This window comes from Lutjanus erythropterus, chromosome 5 (genome assembly GCF_056507025.1).
Source record: "Lutjanus erythropterus isolate fLutEry1 chromosome 5, fLutEry1.hap2, whole genome shotgun sequence".
In the NCBI taxonomy this organism is placed as follows: domain Eukaryota; kingdom Metazoa; phylum Chordata; class Actinopteri; order Lutjaniformes; family Lutjanidae; genus Lutjanus; species Lutjanus erythropterus.
The window spans coordinates 3,897,398-3,918,690 of record NC_139321.1 but is presented as its reverse complement, the minus strand read 5'-3'; positions in this window follow the sequence as shown (position 1 = coordinate 3,918,690).

The window sequence follows — 21,293 nt, the reverse complement described above, 5'->3', positions numbered from 1 at the left end:
TGTATGATGCATGTCAAAACACAAGCACTGTACCTTGACTACTTCTTCTGTTTGTGTGACATGTTTGGTGTGTGTCATGGTCGAAAGCGAGTGAGTTAAATGACACGGTGCAGCTGATTTGTGTTGCACTTCAAAGTAACAACAGTATTCTGCCACCGGAGTCTGTGTTTGTCCACAGTTTGGGTCCCGTCCCATGAAAGACGCATGTCCTTTAGCTCAGCACATTACTATTACATCAAAGTAAAAGAGTCCCACCCTTTCTAATGTCCCCCAAGGGAACTCATTTAAGGAAAAAAATATGAACAGTGAGAGACAAATAATCAGTGGTACTGAAAATCTCTACTCAAGTACAAATACACTTTCTCCAAATCTTCAGTCTGAATAACTCCCAACTCTTCTGCTCTGTTCTGTTCATCGATCACGCTCACTTCTCCAAACCTGAGCCTGCTGCAGTGTCTGTGTGTGATTGTTTTCCTTGGCCCCTTTGTGGCCAGATCACCTGATTGGCTGCAAAAATGCAAACAAAAGTTTTGGATATTAATTCAAATTGTACTCAGTACTCTGTTTTACATAGCAAAATGCATACTTGAAATATACTCATAAAAGTATAAGTATGCAAAAAAACTACTTCACTACATTAACTTGAGTGTTTGCAATTATTTACTTCCACTCCTGAATGAACATACGATGTTTGTCAATTTAAAAGACAATTTCATGTCAAGAAAGTCCCAGTTTGTCATATGTTTAGTTTTGTGTGTTTCTCTCGTGTGGTGTATTTTATCCAGCGACTCCTGGTCCTTCTATCAGACGGGAGTGAAAGAATGAGCCAGATCCATTGGTCATGTGACCGCAGGCATCGTAGCTTCAGTGGCTAGCATTAGCTTGTGGAGAGATAAAGTCATATCATCACTGATGCAACTTTTGACTGGGTAGACTTTCTAATTATGTATCTTCAGTCACTTCAGCAGTTTCAGGCAAACTGAGACTTTGCTGAATTGTAAAATGATCCTTTAAATTGACAATCAGCTTTTGTGTGATTTATAGCAAAATTCAAACAGAAAGAATTGGGTTTTTTTTCATCTATCACCATTTATTCAGAAATAAGGTCCCAGGTGGTTCACCCAACCCGTTCTCATCCCAGCTCACCACAGACCAATGTTTTGTCATCACCACTACAGTTTGGATAGGTTTAGGCAGGATAAGACCATGTTTGGGGTCACAATAACTACATTACATTACGTATGTCACATTACATCACTGAAGCCACTTGCAACATAAAAGTCACGTGACGTTAAAAACCTTAAAACTTTTAATAATGTTTTGGTTTCACACAAGATCCCCAGTCTGCTAGGTGAAGTCCTGTGTATCTTTAAGCCGTCCATCCATCCTTCCTCCTCCATGTGTGGACTTTCTCACTCTTTATACTACCATATTTTCTTGCCAAGAGTAAGTAGCACAGCTGAGGCTAATGGGGAAGACATTAGTTTGTATTTTATTTTTCCCAAGGTGATGGATGCAGGACATTCGTTTTGAAGGCCTGGTCAGAGACTGAAGTGTTGGACAGATTGATTTTAGAGCTGATGATGGCCCCGAATAAAAACACAGTGTATCACCAAATTTATTACAGCTCATCCTGAGGGGGACATGAATGTCTGCAACAGATTCCATAATAATGCGTTCAATAACTGTTGAGATATTTCACTCTGGAACACCTGCTGTGTGGCTAAAGCCAGGAATGTGACGACTTCTGCTAAGTCCACATGTGGACTACAATAACTCCTGGTGTTGTAGTGAGGAAGTAATGAGTGCAAATAGCAGAGCTGTGTCTGACACTTCCTCAATCAGTGAGCACAGACAGCCAGTTGGCCTGCTGGGGGGAGAGCACAGCACTTTCACTGGGAGCCTTATGCTAATGGGGACCTTTAGCACAATCCATATTTGGCAAACACCAGCGGAGGAAACAGCGGAGGAAACCTGCACCAGCCCCTTATGATCCTGCACACACACTCACACACATCATACACACCAAGACTGTCTCCTGGTTTGGGGACAAATGAAGAAAAACAACATTAATTAATGTTGTTACACAGCCACAAATCTAAAAATAATCTGTCACATCATTCAGAAGAACATGTTTGTCTTTATTTCTGCAGTTTGGGGAGTTTATGTCCCAATACGGGCAGAAGGCCACACACACCAAACTGTACAAATACAACGGCTAAACTAGCTGCCCAACACACACACACACACACACACACACACACACACATACACACACACACATACACACACACACACACACACGTAAACACACCTTCATTAGGTAGTCCCCTCAGTTGTCTCACACAGGTTCTACACCAAATATTTACCTCCGATAACATTTAAACAAGCACTGATGACATTCATATCAGTCCTGCTGCCAGTCAAACAAACCGGTTTGATTTGTGTTCAAAGAATGACAAACACACTTTTTATTTGGATTTTGGGGGCTTTATATTTTTACTCCACTGAATTTACCTGACTCCTGGAATAAGTTGGTTACCATAGTGATGGTGGCAGAAGCAGATGTACCCCTAAAACTTTGCTACATTTTTGTTTGAATTTGTTTTTCATCTTCACCGATAAGTCATCACTTTGCAAATCACAACTAAGTCTCAAGTTTTTGCCCTCAAGTCCCAAGTCATGCAAGGTCCAAGTCGGAGTTTTGAGTTTCCAGCTTCACGGATATACAAAGTTACTGTTAAGTGGCTGCTAAGCTAATGTTAGCTAAGCTTTATTTGGCTGACTGTGTTATTAGCCTCAGCTTACTGCACTTAAGTTTGAAATTGTTGCATTTCTGTCTGTAATTTTCAACCTGCATGTTTTTCATACTGCAATTAAGATTTTTATTGACCACCTCATAGTTTTTGTACAAGAATAAAACAATCTTTGGTATCATTTTTTTCCAGCTGGAGCTCAGTAACGTAACATTTGTTCTTCACAGTTCTCTCCCACAACCTGATTGGATGCTGTCAGATTGGTTCAAACAATTAACTGTGGACTTGCTGAGAGTGAATTGTGTTAATGTTAGTTGATTCAGGAATTAAAGACAAACGAATTGATGTCAGCATTTACACCTTTTTTTTTATAGCCTTTTAAGTCTAAGTGACGTTATGAGTCGTTGGTGTTGAAGTCAAGTTGCAAGTCTTGAAAATACTTTTGTAAAGTTGAGTCTTAAGTCAACAAATTTGTGACTTGACTCTGATTCGCCTTGTGACATACCTCTTCACATATCTGTTAAGGCATGTATTATGTGTCAGAAATACACTCATCAACATCAGAAATTCAGACTGTGATGGTTTGAAGGTCCACTGCTCTTAATCCAGACAGTTTAAGCAATCATTGCCCATCTTCTGACCACCCAGCCAGACCAGTCGGACTAAAGGCCATTGCCCCAGGAGGAGAGGCAAGAGAGCCTCGATTAGGTAAATTAACCCAGCTTGTACCTTAGGCTATTCCTCTGCCCTGCCTACTCCTGGCTAATGTCCAGTCGCCTCAAGTAACTTTTACATGACAGTTCTGTTTATGAATCTATATCCTACAAACAACATCAGTGATCAGGCTCTGGCTCTCAGTGATCTTATCAGAGCTCTCAGGTCTCCAGAGGGTTATCACACTGTGCAGTGCTGTTTTCCTTCATCACCAGCAAACAGAACTCTTTGAGTTTGGGGTTGCAGGGAATGGCTGTTTTCTACAGACGGACTTATCTGTTGTCTGTCATGTTTGAGCTTCAGATGATTTTTACTCCAGAGATATGCACTAATAAATCCATTCATCAAAGGTGGATTTCGTAGCAGTTTGTTACCTAGCAAACAAGTTTGTTAGGCTATTTTTTTCCCACCTCACATGCAGAGACTCATGTAAAGAAATTAGACATCATCAACAGTTTTTATATCATGGTTAATGTTGCCCTCCCATCACTATATGATAGTAAGGTGAATCCAAAAAAGGCACCAGACACTTTAAATTCAGTTACAACAAATATGTTTTAATGGGGGTGCCTGCTTTGCTTCACACAAGCTCCTCTTTCTGCTCTCATTCTAAGAAAAGTAAACATATATTCTTAACTTAACAAAATATCTGAAATATTCATGTCCATACAAATCATTGTAACATTAACTAACAGTTTAAATCGAGTCACAGCAGGTTAGCTTGCTGGGTTGACGCTCATAACTCTACATTTAACAGTTTTCCAGTAACAGATGATGGTGGTGAGATGGTGGCAAATATTCACCATTGTCAGTATTGCACCATATTAAAGTAGAGAGTTAATCACCCATGAAAAATAAGATAAGCTGATATGTCTTTTACCAGAAATCAAACATATAACTGCTGCATAAATTCAGATGAACTGGTATTTTTGTCACAAATTATACATATTCCAACACTAAATACCAATTAGACTGCTTGACTTGAGCTACACAGTGATGATCAGTGTTTTACTGTTTGGATAAAATTTGCACCCACTCCACCGCTCATCTGCGTCCTCTAATCTGTCATTCTCACGCTCTGTCACTGCCTCTGCTGAAGTCTCGCTTAAGATAACTTTAAACCAGCAGTTCAAACAGCTCTGAACTGTCACTTATTTCAAAAAAGATGTAAGTGAAACACGAGCTGTTATCAGCCAGGATAAATGGTTAAATGAGAGTTAGATTATGTAACCACAGTTCTGTGAGATCTGGTGGCTATAATATCTATTAAACTGAAATATGAGGGTATGGACAAAGAGAGAGACAGAGGAGACGCTGGAGAAACCATCTGACAGAGCTGTGAGGGGGATAGGAGTGACTCAGGGGTGATTGCCATGTCATGTTAACCAGTTATTGATGTGATCAATTAGCTCATATCATGAGAAGAATGAGCAAGGATCTCGTAGATGCCTCCAATGAGCACCCAACACATGACAGAGATATGAGATATACTGGAAAAAGAAAGAAAAACAATTACAAATCAAGCTAAATGGAGCCATCATGTTAACTGTAGGGAGCGATATTAAAACCATGAACAATCAGTCATGTTAAATACCTGGACTGGCCTTAATTCTTTCACTCTCCTCACATCCAAACTGCTCCTCGGGGTGTTTGTCAGACCTCTGAATAGGAATAAGGAAAGAAGATGAAGCATAAAAGAAGAAAAAAAAACCCGAAACAATCATTTCAGACATTCAGTCACCCGCTGAGCAACTTCTCCTCCGTCCATGAGCCACACGTGTACTGCAGGACGGCACTGAGCGCGCACAAACACACACAAACACACTCTCCTGTCAATAGATAGGTTTGAAGACAGACACATGTGGTGTGTATGTATGTCTGCGTGTGTTTGGTGTGGATGGAAAAGGCCACAGGAATGACATTTCCTCTCCTCTCCACAGCAGCACTACAAACACAGACAGCTGAGGCGCTCCGACACCCCGCGGCTTCTCTCCCTCTCCATCCCACAAAAGGCTGATACGCTCTTTTTCTTTTTAAAATTACCAATATGGACTGATGCACAATGCGAGGTATTTTCATGCACCTGTTTGCTGGGGAGTTTATTGTGCTTGTTAGCAGCTGGAGCTGGCATTCAGAGAAAAGACCACCACAGATTTTTGGTATTTTAGCTGTAAAGCATAAGGATGACATTGACCTTAAATGAAAGGATTTCTAAAGAGCTCTCATCAGTGCGGCTGCCTGTAGAGGTATCCCATGTTTCTGAGCTGTTTGTAGGTGTTTATTTCAGATAAAAAAAACTCTGAGATGCATCAAGGAGCTACACCAGACAACCCTGTCTCTTAGAAATTATGTTTTTATACTATTATACTATTATAACTTGCAGATTTGTTTATGAGGAAACATACTTGGTGGTTGGATTATTTTAACAGGGGGGCCTCCAGGGAGCCCTGATGCAAAAATCAGCTGTCTGGGCCCTTATACACCTTGTTCCTCCTACTCTTTGTGCAGTATGTACAGTTTGTTATGCTGGAATATGAGCTGAAATTTTAAAATGATTAATACCAACACTCTAATTCCATTAAAAAAATTCTTTAAAGATTCATATATAATATATATATATTATTTATTAGATGTTTTGCTGTGCTGTTTTTTTTTTTATTTCTAAACTTGCTCTGTGCCAGAAAACACCCTTTTCCCAGACAAGAACCCACAAATTTAAACAACTGAAAATGTGTTAAAAGCCTTCAAAATCTAAACCTAACAATACCTACTGATTACGTAGGTGTAAAATTTGCCATTATAATCATTTTGTGGTAAAATGGATTTCTTCTGGAATAGTGGTCCTTTAAAGTTGTGTCCGAGATTTCCATCAACTCTGCAGATTTTTACAAAAACGTGATTTAATCAGGCATAAAAAGGGTTAGCTATACTGTAAGGACCCCTGTCTCACTCCCCAGTTTGAGGCAGAACTTCATGAAATAACATCAAAGCTAAATAAGAGTTATGGTTAAAAATGTGCATTTTGATTTGCATTAAAAGAACTCTGAACAGGGCTTCTCACTGCGACTCTGCTATGAACATAACATGACACATCCATAAATAAACAACTCTAAGTATAATTACTGAAACACATTATATACTATAGTATTGCAGTACTGGTCGTGGGTAGGTTTACTGTCTGTCTGCTGCTTCCATTGTAATTTTGAGTTTAATTGCTCCTTTTATATGTCATATTATATCGTAGCCTTTTACACTTTGAGCAAGTCTAATGCTTAATTTACCCCCATAATTTTCTCTCATCAGCATTGAAGGTGATACATATGACACAGCTCTATAACACATAATCACAGACAAAAGGCTTTGCCAGAAGCAGCACAGAATGCAGAGTTAATAGTGTGAAAATGATTGTGTTCTTGTTCTTGGTTTCCCACTGGCTTTTGTAGGTATACTAAATGCCCATTTTTAAGGGGGTGTTAGATGACATACGTTTAGAAGAAGTCAAAGACGCAAAGTTACATACAATTTACTCACAGTCATGAGTAAAAATTACCTGCTAGTGTTGAGCGACAGAGAGTCTGTAACACCACATGCTAGATGCTACAGATAAATCATTTGTTTTTAATTTACATTTCTTTAGCGGTGTGGAGCAGGGGCTGCTCCGATTGGGCCACCCACCCTGTTAAAAATGAACGAATCACCGTCTGTTTGTTCCTTTAAAATCAATCATTCTGATGGCTGGTGAATTTTACCCCTTGTCTGTTTTCAGGTAAACAGAGACACCTACTTATATTTATACTCGTGTTACTGCATCTTATCTAATCTTAGTCAGGTAGTCAGATTGCTTAATTATGACGTCTTTAAAGCAACACACTGAAGGATGTTGAGAAATGAGGGGAAATCGTGTCGTGACTGAACTCTTCTCTTATTTATTGTTGTGGTTACGCCTGCTGCTGATCAGCAAAACTGACATTGTCACACCAAGTCAGAGTAGGAGACAAACTTAGCCTAAATAATCCCTCATGTGACGCGTTGGTCTTTTGATATATAAAATAATAAATAATCAGTAAATCCAGAACTAGCTTCCATGTCTTTATATTTGATCAAACCTGATTTCCTCCATCATTATGAAATATTTCAGTCATTAGCTACATTCTGATCTGCCACTTATTGCCTGATAAAATACCCAAATCTATATGATCATAGAAATTGAAATTCCTGAACTGTCAGGTGTCTCTACCAGGTGAGCTGGTGGGACGCCCCTGAGCCACTTGAAATGTCACATACTTTCAATGTTAATACGGGCTTAAAATAGCAGCATAAAACGGCTGAGAGCTCAGAGCACAGAGGGAAGATGAGAGGATTGGAGAGGTGAGAACCAGACTGTGAGATGGAATGTAACTCAAAGACATCTTGGGATTTGAGGTCTTTAAACCCAGTTCTCCTCCGCTAACATATCGTGTGTAAGAACAGAATAATACACAAAGAGGTAAAATAGTCCATTATTTGGCACTGATAGAGCTGAAGTTCAACTCTCAGTCTATAAATAAGTAGAAAGTGATTATTGGCAGATAATTTATGAATATCAGCCAGTTTAATGAGGATTATATAGGAACATTTCACTTAAAACAGCTTGACCTTTTCATAGAACCCATGTCACACACACGTGGTACAGTCTCTTTGACACCACACTGATATACTTAGAAAGTTATAATTTGTAAAAAAAAAAAAAAAAATGTCCTCTTCGGGCCCACCAACAGGGATTATGTCCCAGCCGCTGAGCTAAGCCTCAGAGTTAAGCCCTTACACTACAAATCTTAGATAACACATTGCGATTTGCTGGCAAAAATACTGAGCAGCAGGGGCTGCCGCATTGGTTGCTGGAACACTGTGGTATTATCTGGTTCTCCTGCTCACCTGCAGCCAAAACCCTGACCTCTCCTACTCCTCTCCACCATTTTTGTTTTTTAAGAAACAAGGACACGATGTGGTCTCAAACCCGCTCAGTTTTGACCTGTGAGAACAGTACACGTAGGAAATAATCTGAACTAAAAGATGCTTGCTGCCTTTCTGCCCTCTGTGAGGCTTGACAGTTTGCCAGTAATGGTGAAATAAATTTCAAATAAGTCAAGCTGCATTTGAAGCAGGAAGTTTTACATCCAAACACAGTCATGTTGTGAACAAATAATCAGACATTGCACGATAAATTTAGTGATATCCTCACTGTTGTGGTCTTGAAATGAAATACAGACGTCTTTGTCCGAGACATTTTTACTTGATTGTTTCTTGATCTAAGACAAAAAGGACTCTGTTTTAATTCAGATTTCAACACACAGTCGATAAAATACTTACTGAGACGACTGGGAAAATGTTAAACTTTAACCTGCACGTATAGCTTAGTGTGAGTGTAAGTGATGTTAGCAAAGCTAGCTAACTATGTTAAGCTTGTGGTAAACAATGCTGAGACAGGCTACATGAAGTTTTGTAGCTTGTCTACATGTAGAACATTATATCAATGGTTCTCAAAATGTGGGGTGGTCCCCACTGGTGGGGCATAGAATCATTGCAGGTGGGACACAGTTGATCAGGAGGGAAAATAAGTTGAATGAATATGATTTATGTAGAGGATAAAAACAAACATGACTTTGCTGATGCTATAATACTGAACTTAATATCCATAAAATTCAGCTTAGATCCTTTTTCATTTGTTGCTTATTGTTAATGATTGATAAAAAAAAAAAAAAAAAAAAAAGTTAATGTCTGCTCAATGCTTAATGCTACAAACTGTTTATTGCTCCCTCACTTGGGTGAGAGAGTTAGAGATGTGACAGCACTTGGTCTTGGTCTTGTCTCAGCCTGAATACTCTCTGGTCTTGGTCTTGGTTTAGGTGGTCTTGATTACAACGCTACAATTTCCAGAGGAGGTGGAGACCTTCAAAACAACATGTTGAGACCGGTCTCAAGGCCAAGACTGAATCCTAGCTTTCTGAGCTTATGTGCGCTCTTCATTCAGCAAATGATGCTGGCTGAGGTATTATCATGGCTAAGAGAAAAGAAAGACGGATTTAGAGAGAGAGGTAGGGAACGAGGAAAATAGAAAGTTAAAGGGAAATGAACGGGAAAATGAAATCTGGGAAAACAGCCATGATGAGGAATAAATAAAACAAAATTTAAAGTGATTCATCAACCATATGTACAGTGTACATAGAATTTCTAAGTTTTCCTGTTGAAATAATAAAAGTGATGATTTGTAATCCACTACTGCTGTAAGATGTTCATGATTCTGAAGTTCAAAAACAATTAAATTTTACTTTAAAGTGAAAGACTTTTCCAACTCTGAATGAAACCCAGTAAACACCAGTCAGATAACAACTTAAGTCAACACCGACCTCTTTTGTTGCTTTTCAAGTGCAAAACACTATAAGCAATATGTTGGAGCACCTAGAAGAGTTTCTTTTGGAAATAGAAAAAAAGTTGTTTGGACTGATAAAAGGAACTGAGTTTGTGATTACGGCAAAATTGTTGGCAAAGACTTTGAGGAGACAGAGGAAGGCAAAGCCATGTCTGCGCTCTTCACAACTGGAGGACGCACTTGACAGGTTCCAAAAGAACCACAGACCGATGACACAGGAGGAGCACCGCTTTTCTTTTCACCTGCGAGCGGCGAGGGGGAGGAGGAGTCGGTGGACTGGTGCAGTTCAGTGATTTACTGAACATGAGTTTACAGGCAGGTGTTGGCCAGCAGGCAGGTGCAGGTGCTGGTTGACAAGCTGACAGGCAGGCAGATTCAGGTCAGGGTAAAAGGTCAGAGACAGAGTCGGGTTCAAGTGGTTTGAAAACCAAAGTGGACAACACATGGAATAAACTGGCGAAGGAGCGAAGAATCTAAGCTGGTGTGTATAACGAGTCGGGGTGGATGGATCGATCCCAAAAAACTGATACTTTGAATACTATGTCTTGTGTTTGAAGATCAATTCTTGCATCAGTAGGGTTGATATTGATTAATATTGATTTAATTAAAGAGCAGATCTGTCTGAGCAAACAACATTCATTTGTGCAGCACATGTGCTCTTTGTTACTCCACTGCTGTCTATGTCTGTGTGCACTCAAACACCCAACACACATCACGCACACACAGCATGGCACGGTGCGCACCCTGACCAGTTCAACTGACACGTAGGGTGTGGCATGACAGCTGTTCACTATAAATCTGTTCAATCACTCAACAAAACACCACGAGACAGAGAACTTGGAGTTGCAATGGAAAACATTGGAGGAGGAGGAGAGAAATGCCACAGCATGCAGACCCTCGACACAGAGACAGAGTTGACCGGCAGAGGACCAGAGAGGCTCAGGCAAAAATATCCACCATTAATATTTTAGCTAAATCACATCTTCATCATTACTTTATGCTGTATTTTGAACCTGTAGTTGCCCATCCTTAGCTGTTACTATAGCAGACCAGATAAATATATATTCAGAAATTCAAATAATATATTCAGCCCATTGAAACTTATCTTATCTTGTAGTCTTTGGTGTAACTGTGAAAGGATTCCTATATTTAGGCAGATTTGGCCTATTGATGATGCATTCACCTCACAATTAATGACATCCTGCTCTCCCCTACATTAAAGAACAAAAGCTTAATAACCATAATAAGTATCATATCAGTATTGATATCAGTGATTCTGGTCCTGAATTACTTGTTATCATATCAAAACCAAATTTTGTGGTATTGCTCACTCATAATAATGAGTGGCTGTGAGGTGAGTGGGAACAGGTGAGCAGGTAAATGGTGAAGTCTGTTGAAAGTCTGAGGACATCTGGTGGACAGGTAGGAAATGATAGTTAATGATTTTGAGTAAGTGGGACTTAAGAGAGGGACAAAGACGCAGAATGTGACACTGTGTTGTTGACACAAATTGATTGGACACATTTCATTAATTCACTGTCATGGGTTGCAGAAACTCTGTCCAACTGACCACTTTGTAAAGAACCATCTTGTCGATCCCCAGCAGTATTTGCAGAGTCGTTGCATTTGCAAAGAGGCCTCAGTGCAGCCAGCAGCCTCTTTAAGGGCAGCGTTTGCTGAGTTGTGTATTTTATCAAGGAAACAGCACAAAATAAGCATCTACATAAAGACCATCAAATCCCAGTTAGAGGTAATTGCTTTGTTTGGGTGTGATTGAAGGCAGGCATGGCAGAGCATACTAATGCCTTTATTACCATGCCATGTCTTTCACCTGCAAACTCCCTCGCTCAGACGACAGCTAATGTTGCTCTGGCAGTCCCACGTTATTGCGAGCACTGGAGGAAAGTGAGGTGAAAATGACAATAACATTGTTCTCTGTAATAATACTCAGACTTGTGCAGCTGTTGCCAATAACAGAACCAAGAAAGGTCTGCCTCCTCATGCATGCTGGGATTGCTGGGCTCTAATAAAGCTGTAGATCTTGACAGACAAAAGCAAAACTAGAAGGAAAAGAGAAAGGTGGTTACATAGGAGGAAGAGATGAGCAGCTTGGCTGAAACACCTCCAGATTACTCATTAAAGAAGAAGACCTGAGGCTACTTTACACCATATGCAGCACATCTGACGCGGCATGTCAAACTGCATGACATTTTAAACCGACTCCGTTCAGAACCCACAGAACCGACCCCGTTTGTGTGCCCGCCGACTGCCGTACAACATGTAGAAGAGAAGTAAAGATGCTTCTGTGGGTCGCAGAGCTCTTTATGTTCCTCCACTTCGTCTTTCCTCGTCCATTTTTCAACTGAATCAATTCAACTACAGTATGGCAACAAACAGGATGTGCTGTGAGTAGGGCGCACTTGGTTGCTAGGTCTTTGTGGGTGGTTGCTAAGCAGCGCAAACACGATACAACCTGAAGAGGCAATTTTCAAATTCAACCAGTACCTCCACAACATAAGACAGCCATGAAAAATACAGAAAACAGTCAGCTAATGTGTAGGATATCATCTTACAGAAATTTTATATATGTTTAAAAATTATTTTTCACAAGTTTGCAGCACATTCACATCTGGTGTAAATACACACAATCCACTATCATTGTAATTAACATATTTTGGCTGGTGCAGATGCTGCACAGCAAACGTACAACAGTTGGGCTGAATGCAGTGTAAATGGCAGTTAGTTGATCTGAAAAAAAGCTGCAAAGGTCCAAGCTTTATTGACTTTCCTTTATGGAGGATCAGTAAAAGTATATCTTATCTTCAGCATGAGAAATTTAAAGAATTATTACCAACTACACAACAAAGTCAACACAACAAATTTGTTGCACCGACAAAACTAAAGTACTGGACAGAAGAACCAAACTAATGACTCAGATATTCTTAAGGCCTTAGTATGCTTTCTAAACTTTCTAGAACAGAAAATTCAATAAGCATGCTCACTTCACACAGCTTATGGAATGTGAAGTGTCTCAAAGTCTCTTTTTTCATTCTTTACACAACTACGTCAATCACTTTTTGTGTGTACAGCTCAGTGCAACACCATGAGTGCCTTCAACCTGTTCCCATCCCAGGTCTACAAATACTGATGTATTTGTAGCATCTTAAACTGCTTCCTAAATACAGTGAACAAACAAACTTAAGCCGATGGAGCATGAGATATTGTCTTACTATACTATTAACCATGTGGCAGTTATTTATTCAGAACTAACAGAATTTTCTCAAGCCAGCCTTGCTTCTATAGTTGGGGCAAAGTATATGTTCTTAGAACTTTTTACTTGTCACTCCCAACATCTCCCTGATTTATTTCCAAACCTCCTCCTTTCTGAGGATATCACTATAAAACCTGAGGATCATATAAGAGGTGCTGCTCCTCAGCCTCATAAAGCAGTCTCTCCGTCCATGTTGACTGCAGACTAAACTTCAAGGATGTCAGTGTTAATTTTGACCAAAGAAAATTTGGGCTGCAATCCAGTGCACAAAACTTAAGACCAGGACAAGTGGTTTTTCAAACAAACTAAACCTTGTGTGTCTGTATGAGTTGCAGAGGAGCATGACAAAATGTAAGTATTTGACAATCTGGGAATGAGAGCTGGTTGGTGTCTTGGAAACTTTCTAAAAATGTCCCATGTTGAAATCTCAAACCCCCGTTGCCATTCACAACAGGAATAAACACTTTATCTTTTAGGTTGAAAATAAGAATTGTTGTATTCTTCTTCCACCACCATGTTTCTACAGTCGCCCAAGATGGACAAACCAAATACTGACTCCTGGTACAGCATTTTTAGTTTTGCACAAATTTCGCAGCCACCACAGTTTCTCACATGTGTGGAAGTGGAGGGTGAGACAAGGTGTTTGGAATTTGCAAGCTCACCACTAGTTGCCACTAAATCCTACAAACTGATCCTTTAAGTATTCTGACTAATGACAATTCTACTATTTTACTTGAGCTTAAGCTGAAACAAAGTAATAAATATAATGTCAATAAGAAAAAATAAGAAAAATATTTTATTTGTAAACGCACTTGACAGCAACAACCATGAAGTCATGATGGAAATCCTGACAAGTTTTTAGAAGCAAGAGCAGTTCAAATTTGCAAAAGAAAAGAAAATTATGATGTGAAAGTAACAAACAGCATCTCCACTCGTGATCTATGACAGTGGGAACAAATGAAGTGCCTCAACTGCTAAACTGCAGTGTTTCACCCATGACAATAGGAGGTGCAATGAAATTAGCATATTGACTCTGCTGTTTGCATATTATGTTTTGTCTGCAATGTGTATGTGTGTGTTTGTTAGAGAGAGAAAACATCTTTGAACAGTGGATCAGCAACATCTGCCTATTGTATTCATTGTTTCATAAAATGGGGGTTAAAATGAGGAAGGACAGAAGCCAAAACATGCAGAGAAGAGCGAGGCAGCAGTGCTCCAGACACATCAGATTAATGAAGGGAAGCTGCAGAGAGTGAAAAGATGTGGTGCTCACTGAAAACCTTCTCACATTCATCTAGGTTGTTGCTATAATAAATGTTGAATTATGTGATTACAGATTTGAAAAGATGGTCTAGCAGGTTAAAGATGTACTCCCTGAGCCCAAGAGTGCCACAGAATTCCCTCATTTCCTCCCAACTCACTGTTGTTTAAAAAAAAAAATTAAGTTAGTACAGCATCATCCTACCCCAAATTAAAAAAAAAAATTCAAAGTGAATTTATTATTTTATGTCAGTGAAATCATCATGATCAGTGAATCTGCTCATATTTGTAATTCAAAGCAATTTTTCGTTGAGAGATCCTTTCATCATTTTCCTTTAAAAAAAGTGAAACATGTTTCTGGGGATTACCAGTCATATTCTGAGATGAAACATCTTCAGCAGCACATGATATTACAGTTTGAGCCTTTCATAATTAAACAAAGAAATGACAATAACTTTATCAGCATATTTCAAACATATGGTTCCCATGTCTAGAGCTCTGGACTGAACTATTTGACAAACTGTTGAGTAAAGTCATGTTGGAGGACGCTGGATTTTTGCAGTTTGAGATTCTGAATGAGATTTTCTTCCTCCTGAAATTAATTTTTCAGTTAACAAGTGGTTAGTGACTCAGTCTCACGTACACTGTCCTGCTGCCTTAAATACTCGTTAGAGCACCAAATGTGCATCCACAGCTGAAAATAGTCCCTAACAAACACATTAGTTTTTCATGTTTGAGTAATGTTTGCTAAAACCTACAATGATCAGCTGTTTTAGGAATTGCTAAATTGCTTCTTTTTTAAAAAAACAAACAAACAAAAAAACAACTATATGTTTATGAACTGTCTTTCGTAGAAACCAATGACTTTGGGCCTTAGTGCCACGTAATTGAGCACTATTCTTCAATTTTTGTGTTTATTTATAAATATTTGTTTGGGAGCTGAAGATATGACAAGAAAGTCAAACTCATGGCTGCTGCAGAGGACCAACAGCCTTGGTACATGCGGCGCACACACTACCAACTGAGCTAAATAACCACCAGAATCTTCTATTTCTTTAAAGTATTTTGGGGGGATTTTGTGTTTATATTACTGTAAGACTGCTAGAGAAGGTAGGAATGATGGAGGGAGAGTGAGGGGATGACATGCAGCAATGGGTCAAAGGCTGGAAATGAACCCATGGCTGCTGCAGGGGACTCAGAGCCTCAGTACAAAGATCTACTAACTGAGCTACAAGGGCGGCCCAGCACCATACTTCAGTGTTTAGAAACTTAGAAATGCAGTTCACAGTTGAGTGGACATCATATCAACTTTATATCGTAATTGTTTTGTAATATGATTTCAAAGTATAGCCTACACCGGATGAAAGGTATTTAAGCAATGTAGCGTGAGCTGAAGGTGTGGGAAAGATGTGATGGTAAACAGTGGCACACACACCTACATATAGCTGACCCTGCTGTGAGTGTATGCACACACAAGTTCCTGTTACAGCATAATATGTGGGTATATGTCCTTAAAGTTAAAATCCTCATTTCTTGAGACTTTTAAAACTGAACGTATTTCATTCGAACCATCACTGTGGATACGCACAGTTGGGTAGAGGCAGCAGCCATTGCATCTTGTCCTAATAACACCTGCTAAAGCCTGCTAAAGCAGCATGTGTCCTGCAGTCTGGAGTCTACAAGTTTCTACAGCCCACATCCAAACACCCACTTACTGCCTGTCTGTGTGCCTGTCAGCCTCCCTCCAGCTCTGTCTGTGTCTGTCAGCACTTTAAACAGTGCATCTGTCTGCTAGCCTGTCTTTCTCTGTTATTATGCATTCATGTGCTGTCAGTATGGTGGGATATATGACAGGACCCACCACTATGTATTGCTTTAAAACCCCTATTTGTTGGCCAGTGAACTTGGAGAAACTGGGATTCTAGTAGGCTTCTGGCACTGTGAGAATTTTCAAAAACAGAAATTCTCCCAGATACCAGTGTTGGCAACTTAAAAACAACTGCCCTTGGGCTTCTCCTAACATACTAGTGTTTACAGTGACAATATCTTTCTTTTTTTCTCAGTTACACATTCTGTTTTCCTCCAAATAGCCCTTACTGAAAAAACACCCTGCCTCACAGTGTTTGGGCTTTAAATATCAAAACGTCTAAATCTTACGATATCATACTTTACAGTACAGCAAAACTATAACCCAAGAACCACAGCTGACCTTAGAAACATCTGGACCTAGCACCCATAGCTATACTATAGCAGAAATAAGCCACGGAAACATCTGGAGGTGGTGTTCTGCCACACTGTAGCTCTACTGTAATGACAGAAATGGTGACCTCATATTCATGCCAGCAATGCAGCTGAACCATAAGAATGCAAGTATCTGAAGCTGGTATCCATAGCAACACTATCCATCCATCCATCCATCCACCCATCCATCCATTTATCCTCTTCCGCTTCTCCGAGGTCAGATTCTGGTGACAGCAGGCTAAGCAACGTATTCCACATGTCCCTCTCACCAGCGACGTTTCCCAGCTCCCTCCAGGAGATCTCAAGGTGTTCCCAGATGAGGTATAATCCTTCCAGCGAGTTTTGGCTCTACCCCGGCCTCTCTTCTTGGATGTGCCTGGAAAACCTCCAAAGGAAAACATCCAGAAAACATCCCAATCAGATGCCCAATCCACCTCAGCTGGCTCCCTTCCAGATGTCTGCGATCCTCACCCTATCTCTGAGGCTGAGCCCAGCCACCCTACAGAGGAAACTCATTTCAGTCACTTGAATCTGCAGTCTCATTCTTTCAGTCACTACCCAAACCTTGTGACCATCTGTAGGGGTTGAAACAAAGATCGACTGGTAAATCTTGCTTTCTGGCTCAGCTCCTTCTTCTCCAAAATGGTCTGCATACTGTCACTCATGAACAAGACCCCAAGTTCCATAAACTCCTTCACTTGGGGTAGAAACTCACTCGCAACCCGGAGAAAGCAATCTACAGCTTTAAGCGGAGAACTATTGGCTAAGACTTGACTTTCATCCTGGCCACCTCACACTAAGCTGCAGATTGCCCCAGTGCATCCTGCAGGGCACAGCCTGATGAAGCCAACAGAACCATGTCATCTACAAAAAGCCAAGATGCACCTCCCAGGTTTCCAAACCAGAAACTCTCCTCACCCTGGCTGTTCCTTGAGATCAACCCTGGCAGAGTTCAACACCAGCTAAAAATGTGTTTGACTTTGTGCCAAGAATACAGACACAGCTCTCACTTTGGTTATACAAGGACTGGATGGCTCATTGCAACGGCCCCACAGGATTCCCTGGGAGATGAGGTTATAAGCCTTCCACAAGTTCACAAAACATATGTAGACTGGATGGTCAAACTCCCATGACCACCCAGCAACCCTGCAAAGGTAAAGAGCTGGTCCAGTGTTCCATGGCCAGAATAGTACAGTCAGGGATGGCTGTGGCTCAGGAGGTAGAGCTAATCCACTAATCTGAAGATTGGTGGTTCGATACCCATCTCCTCCAGTCACCAAACAGTGTGTGAATGTGTGTGTGAATGGGTGAATGTGAGGCGTTGTTGTTAGGCACTCTGAGTGATCAACAACCAAAGGTCTATGCAACAGTCTGCTTACAGAATCTGCATTGCACGTCCTGAATCTGGGGTTCGACAGAACCTTTGAGTAAACTTTCCTGGGGAGCTGGAAGGAGTGTGATACTCCACTAACTGGAGCACACACTCCGGTCCCCCTTCTTGAAAATGGGAACCACTACCCCGGTCTGCCACTCCACAGGTTCTGTCTCTGAGGTGTGCAGTTTAACCATAAACACAAAAACATCTGGAGATGATATCCACACTGTAGCTGGTGTAGATTAATTTATTACAAACTGCAGAACTGTATTCTGCTCATTCTTACTGAACCGTTAACAGCTAGCAGTTCTCAAGGTGCTTTCCAAGAAGATGAGCAGCCAAATATAACATCATATGATTCATCACCTCGAAGCTGCATGATAGCCAAACATGCCCTCTGGAGAAACACTCTCTGTGCTTTCATTTGTGTTATTTCCCATGAAGCCAGAGGTCATTAGGACACTTAGGATGTTAGCAGTTTAACTGTTATTATCTTGTTTTATTCATTATTTATTCAGTTGTTTTCTGGGCTGTGGCTACTTCCCCTCTGTTATTCGCCCAGTGTAGGTTCACTCAACATAAATGTTCTGCTCTAGGAGTCTGCATATATTGGCCTGTGGGCCAAACCCGCGCCTCCAGATGATAAACAGAATTCATTTTGCTCATATTGTAATCATTCTCAGCCCCTCCACCATCTCTGGTGGCCTCCCTCTCTGGTTAATTGTGTACATAATTGCTTTGTAATTCTGCAACGGTTGAATTAATGTTGATGGATGTTCATGACTCAGAGTATTATTATTAATGATTTTGTTGACCGCCTGACCTTTTGTCAGTTCCAAATTTCCAATAGTAAACAACAAATATTACTGTAAAGTATGATTTGATTACATTTGCTGAGCACATTTGTATTTCTCATGGGACGAAATCCTTGGATATCAATAGCCCACATGACCTTTCCTTTAGTACCACCCTCAGGACAAACCATCTTATTTTAGCCTCACTAAGACTCTCTCACTCCCCAGTGTATGGTTCTTCACCAGCAACATTTCTCAGTACTACTACACTGTATTTGTGTTTGAGTTTGTTTTTGTCCTCTTAATATGCCATAAAAGTATCGTAAAGTATGGTTAATTTATCTGATGACTGTTATAGTATATTTTAATGTATTTTGCATATGAATTGTGTATCCTTACATTTACTGTACTTTCATTGTTCACTATTATATGTATTTCTTTTCCTTTTGTGATCACATGACCTGGCAGGTGACACCTTTGGACAGGTATGTATTAAGTGTGTCTGTATATCTGAAGAAGGGCTTGCACCCCAAAAGTAGGATGAGAGCATAAAATTCCTTTTTCGATTTCTGTCAGCACCTAGTATTTACATGTGGATGTGCTTGCTTTTGTAAAATGTTTACACTTCCAGTGTGCATCTATAATATTCATATCCTTCTGACCAGCTTTTATGTAATTCCATTTGAATGCTCTTGTCACTCCTCTCCCTCCTCCTTTCTTTCTTTTTCTCCCATGAACAAAGGTAAGAGGTCATCTGAAAAAAACTAGAAAACAAAACTATCCTCTATTATTGCAACAGTAATGCGCGTGGAGGTTGCCACAGTTCCACAAATAGATCTTATTTTGGGTGTTGTCTGGTGGTCGGGGTCAGCTGTGCTCCAAAATGTTAATGTTTTATAAGAACAACACGTCTTCCAGTGAAGCAGTGAGCTGCAGTGCCATCTCATGGCGGCCATCAGCTCACATCAGTTACACACACTCACACACACACTCTCCTCGTGCTCGACTAATGCAGTATGGGTGTATGAATACGAAGTACGAATAAGATGTTGTAACATAAAATTATTATTACTCCTTATATGTTTATGACTGTCCCTACTGCAGCAGCCTAGAAGACAGAGACTGGAGACAAGCCAGAGCACAGCAGCTCTTTCACTCCGTCCTGGTGGTCGGCGGGGTAACAGAGCACAGCATCAGTTCAAACCTTAAACACCTCAATCACACAATCAGAGCTGTAGCCAAGATTTGAAGCAAGATTGACCCCGTCTTTACATTTTCTGTATTTTTACATATTTTAGAAGGTTGAATCCTATTTTAAATACAAAGCATTTAAGTAATGTGACTGAGGAAAACTTGGATTTTAATAATCAAGTCAAGAATCATCTGTGGGGAAAAAAAACATATTATGAGACTAAAGCTGTAATTTGGAAATTTTAAAAAATCACAATATTACATGGATAAAGTTGTAGTAAGTAATTCATGACAGCGCAGGGGTGGAAATAACAAAGCATAATTACTTGAATTACAGCAATTAAAATTTGCATTAACATTTTTTGGTGAACTTGTACTTTTTTCAGACTGTAATTTTACTCTTACTGAGGCAGGCCTTTGCATTGCATTATGTAATATTTTAAAATAATAATTGTGCACATTTTTGTATCTGTGAAGGCTAAACATGGCCAATAAGAACTGTGACATACAGACGAAAAACAAAGTCTGGAGGAGGGTCTGGTTTAGAGAGGTGAACGTGACCACTGAGCCAGCCTGGTCAGACACCGAAGAAATGTCTCCCTCCTCAGTGACCCATACAGACGTGGACAGTACCTGTTTTCAACTGACTTCAATGTAAACCCATCCACAGCTGTATAAGACGCCCTGGGCTGTTGTCTTAGTATAAAGAGGGAGGAGGAGGAGGAGACCAGGGTTCATGTCCTGTGTGAAATCAAAACATTGTTAGTTATGTGCGTAACATGACTTTTGTTGTCGTGTTGCAAGAATGGAGTAACACGTGAGTATATCACATGACTTTTGCGTCATGAGTTGCTTCAGTGACACAGGACTTTTGTTGTCATAGTAATCCCAAACAAAGTTTTAACCCAAACCAAACCAAATAGTTTTAGAGCCTGAACCTAACCAAAGTGCAACCCTTTCAATGCAGCTTTCTGACTGCGTCAGATGCTGCAGCCAAGGGGCAGTGACATTTCGTCTGCACATGATTATTGATGATTATTGATAACGCATTAGATATCATTGTTTAAAAAGTATTTTGAGTAGCTTTTGAGAAGATAAGTCATTTTTAACACCAGTGGTTTTACTTATTAGATGAGTAATATTTCAGAGTACAGAGTTTCAGTACTCTCTCCACTACTGCTCTGATGTGAACACATGAGATCAGTCTGTCTGAATGTGTCAAATGAGAGATGATGGTGACCTGAAGTCACAGGTTTCACCAGTTAGCACCTGATTTTATTAT